This window comes from Hippopotamus amphibius, chromosome 10 (assembly GCF_030028045.1).
Source record: "Hippopotamus amphibius kiboko isolate mHipAmp2 chromosome 10, mHipAmp2.hap2, whole genome shotgun sequence".
NCBI lineage: Eukaryota > Metazoa > Chordata > Mammalia > Artiodactyla > Hippopotamidae > Hippopotamus > Hippopotamus amphibius.
The window spans coordinates 63,644,129-63,648,917 of NC_080195.1; the positions used below are offsets into that span (position 1 = coordinate 63,644,129).

A 4,789-nucleotide genomic window follows, 5' to 3' on the forward strand; every position below is an offset into this window, starting at 1 on the left:
AATAAGTCACAACTCATAGAAAACTGAACAGTGCATTGTACAACAGGACACAAAACAAAAGACTTCATCTGAGAGCTGAGATCATCGTGCTGGGGTACACAGACCCAGTGCAGCAATTCAGCAGTGTTCTTAGAGCCTGAGACAGTTTCCACAATTCTTGGTACGCTATTGCCCCCTGCTGTTCATATGGAAGCACTGAAAACAGAAATAGGTTTTCATAACGTTCCACGTTTTAGTGTGTAATGTTAGCGTGCTATCAGAGAAAGTTCGACGAAGCAGTTCAAATATTTAAAACAGAATAATTTAAGGAATTGTTTTCTAAAAAGATGAATATCAGAGAAATCCCAAAGCACCTTCCCTCCTCCTCAGTATATCAAAAAGAAATGTATGATTCAGTCATTTGGCTAATGAATCTAGTTTCCTTTGTAAATTTCTGAAGAGAGCAGAGCATAAGGCAGTTGAGGTAGTTCAGAGAAAAACTGGTGAAGTAAGCAGGGAAAATGGAGGGCAAAAAGTGCCAAAGGAGGGGGTAATGAATCATTTACATACAATGAGGGTAAACCAGTTCAGTCCTCCGAGGGTGTTGGATAGAAACTGTTTTGTCTCCACAGAAGTGCATCGATGGGTCATTTATGCCTTCAACTCTTCTGCCTCTTGTTCTCGAGTTTGGTCATGGAAACTTCTCAGTACCATTAGGATGTGAATTGGGGCCCCTGAAGCAGAGCCGAAGCACATAATCCTTGGAGCTGATTTCCTGATTTACTCTGCAATTTCTAAAGGGGTCAGGATTATCTACTGGATGGAAGTCAACCCATGTGCAAATGTGTGTGTTTGAGCATGGAAGTTTCATGTTGTGTGTTCCCGGTTTCATAACTGTAGCAACCATGGGCTGCTAGTTGCTGCATGCCAGTTCTTCCGGTGGGATTAGGTAATAAGCTTCTGGGATCCCCTCTCACTCAGTAAAAGCAATTTAAAAACTCGGGGCCTTATTTTAGCGTTTGGTTTTTGCTCAGACTCTTTCTCCACGAGGAACAGACTAGAGAAGACGCTTTTAATATTTAGAAAATCACATGCATATTTATAGACAAAATTATATCCTGCTATGATAAACCTAGAAATCCAGCCTGAACTACTCTTGAAAGATTTAGTTTTGGCTGTAAATACCACTAAGAATGTCATTTCTAACTGCTGAAGTCCCCACCTCAAAGGCACAAAGTTGAATTTTGAGATAAAAACCTGAGAAAACATTTACATCATTTATTTCGGATAATAATAAGCTAATTCCTTAAAACTTGAGGTAGTTACAGTCACAGTGTTGTTTTATTATTTAGCGCTTATAGGATTTTGTTTCTCTTGTGTGATATTTTACTGTTTACTTACTTAAATGTATATTTTCCACTATGGCAGATGTTAAAGATATGGTGAAAGATAGGATAGACTCTGCCTTTAAGCTTTTTATAGTAATTTAGCAAAATGTAGAACAACAGTTGGATAATCATATAACAAGGAGCCAAGAGTAGAAAAATAATTTCCCCATTCCTTTTCATTTTATCATTTTATTCCCTTTCATTCCATTCCATGTCATTTCATTTCTTCTCTTTAGTATTTTATTTTATTTGCATTTGTATTCATTTTATTTGTTTAAATTACAAACCTGGAAAGCTGATATCCCTTTTATATATCTTTGCATAATCCCAAGTACTCCAGCACTTTATGCAAAGTTTGCATATATTTGTAATAAATATCTGCTCAACGAAATATGAGCACTTACTTACTAGTTACCTTAGTGCTACGCTGTGCCTGTGTAAACCAGATGCACATTTGATTTCAACAGAGGAAAAGAGTGAGATTAGGGGGAATTTATATAGACTTGGATGGAAGAAATAGATATATTTGTTTGTATTCAAACTCTAAGGGGTAATGAGAAACTTTTTAAATGAGAAAAACTAGAACACAAAAATTGCACCATGTAAGTGGTTGAATCTCTTTTTAATGATTTTTGTATGTTGCCAATACATATGAGTTTTCAACATTTCTAATGCCTGTGCAACTCTTATCAGATCTGGGTACATGCAGCCTATTGAAGATATGATAGAAACCTGAAGATAGATAGAGAGCAATGATGATGCCTATTTTTCAAAAGGAAGCTGAAACCTACTATTTGTTTGAATCAGGAACTAACTTAGTGTTTCATTGTACAAATTTCATAGCATATCGGAACACGCTTTTTGCCACCTTAATGTTGTAACCCAAATTGTCCACTCCTACTTAATTGTTCTACTTAAATTTTATTGAATGCCAAAATCTAAAACAACTGCCAGCATAAATGGCTTCAGAATTTCATTGGGTTACTGAGAGGTGGATCTTCTCTGCAAGTATATTATGTTATACTATAGAGTATACTATATATGTAGTTTTCATATATAGTATCTATATATGTAGTTATACTAACTTTATGCAGTATTTATGCTATTAATGTCAATATTTGAGAACATTTACAATATTAACGGAACTTAATCTAAGAGAAGTTCAACTTACGTTTTTTCTTTTTACATTTCAATACTGGATATTGAGTCAAAATAATTATGATCAATATTATTATATCAAAAATAAATGCTTAATGTTAGTCTACATACAATTCAGTTTTTGGTGTGAAGTTCTTTGGTTGCAAGAAGGAATATTTAGTTTACTTCACTAATAGGAACATCTTCTAATGCTGGGTGGCCTCTTGGTAGTTCTTCCGCTGTTGATTTTTAGGATCATTATCTGTGATTACATGAAAGGAGTTGAGTGGGGAGGTACCCACCATGTTTATTCCAAATAAGACTATGTAACGGATTACTATAGTACTAATGAGGTGGACAGGCAATGCAACTGCCTAACATTTTTGAGGCGAATAGGTTAAGCGTAAGGCGTTTAGCCAAGATTCAGGAATAAAAGCTCACATGAGGTATATAGTGTGCACCAAAACTGGGAGCTTAACAACGAAAAAAGCCATAGATAGCTCTTTCTGGAAATGGCAAAGGTGACTTTACCACCATTTTTCCTGTGGCTGCACACAGTCTTGGGCCCGTGAAGCGCCCACCTGGGTGCCGAGTCCCCCTGCGCAAGCTTGGACCAGGAAGCAGGGGTCGGAGAGGAGAAATCGAGGGAAAGGCCAGGTCCCCAGGGTGCCACCCGCCCGGGGCGCCAGCCTGGAGAGTGTGAGCTGTAGAGCAGATTTATGTTCTTCTTCCTTTCCCATCTCCGGTCCCATACACTCTGCACAGACAGTTTGGAACTGTTTTCTGGTAAGTGGTCATGTGAGAATTAGGATGGAGGAAGCTCACAGGGTTCAGCAGATAGTTGACAAGAACCGTATTTTAAATAGCGTAAAGGCCTCTTTTAATTTTAGTTTTTGTGATGCTTCTTCACATCAGGCATTGCCTAAAAGCGTGTTTAAAAAAAAAGTGCCAGCTTCTGAGTATCATATGCGCAGTGGCTTCGTGTCTGGTGCAGTCGTCACAAGGCGTTTTGTAAGTGCTTCATTGCATGTGGTGCTGGGCTAGGCGCTGATGAGGGAGAAGAGCCCAGACTGTGTTCCCCTCCTCGAGTTATTTATAATAGAATGTGAGATGAATAAAAAGAAGCCCGAAGGCACAGAGTTAGAAGAAAAAGTGAGTAAGGTAGATAGCGTTTCACTTCTATTTCAGTGGAGTGTCTTTGGGGAGGCTTGATTAGTATAGGGTGGAGTGGTTAAAACTGTTGAAGGTACAAACATTCTCCAGTTATCCACCTGAAAACTTGGAATTCTTGAATGGAGGTCCCTCTGTACAGCAAGCAATCTCCCTGTCTCTGTCTCTGTCTCTCACTGTTTTGCTTTTAAACCCAGGTCTTCTCTGTCTGGATGGCTGAAAACAATGCAAATTATTAGAACTCCTCAAAACTGATCACTCTTGCCAGAGCCAGGTTGATAGATATGGTTGGGATTTCGGGAAAGAAAAGAGCCCACATGACTTCAAAAATAAAAATAAATGTGCTGCTGAGATGCTGAAAATATATCATGAAATAGCCTAAGAGACATAGAGAATAATTTATGTATGTTTTAGGCTGGTCAGTATGAGGTTTGTATTTTAAATGGTCTCTTCTCTCAAGTCAAATTGCCTTAGGCTTCTGGCTATTTAAAAATATTTCATATTCATGAACACTTATTTTATAATTGATGGGGATGTTTGCTTATGGCCCAACTCTGATTTGTAAGCCGGAAAGTTCATTTATTTATTCATTCCACATCTATTATGTATTTACTGTGTACCAGATATGATGATAGTGATTGGTCTTTACGTTAATTTTAAAGCATACTGGAATTTTTGTGAGCTCTATTTACCTACATTCCAAGAAATCATGTATGGAGAACAAATCAAGGCAAGAGCAAGTAGGTCTATTACATTTTGTCTAGGTCTCTATTGTAGCACTTATCACACTTTCCTTTTTTACGCTAATTTTGCCTGCTGGCATGAGAGCAGAGCATGGTCTGGATTTGATCATCACTGTGTTCTCAGCATCTGACACAAAACTTGAAACATAATAGAAACCCAGCAAAGGGGATTTGGATGAATTAAAGCACCACATGCATAAACGTACATTGTTCTTTCTAAAGATGTTTTTATTTTACTGGGTGTTAAGGCCATTTCACGCTCTGGGATATCTTCCTTTAGGAAGAGGCAAAATCTTTTCGTAAAAACCTTTGTTATCTAAATATCTTTCTTCCCGAATTTGACTGAATATTGATCTGAAGCACTTTGACTTG

At 37.7% G+C, this 4,789-nt stretch overlaps 1 pseudogene; it reads right to left on the reverse strand.

Moving 5' to 3' along the window:
• Positions 1-2,639: 2,639 nt before the first annotated feature.
• Positions 2,640-3,044, reverse strand: LOC130830472 (phosphatidylinositol N-acetylglucosaminyltransferase subunit P-like; annotated as a pseudogene).
• Positions 3,045-4,789: the final 1,745 nt, after the last annotated feature.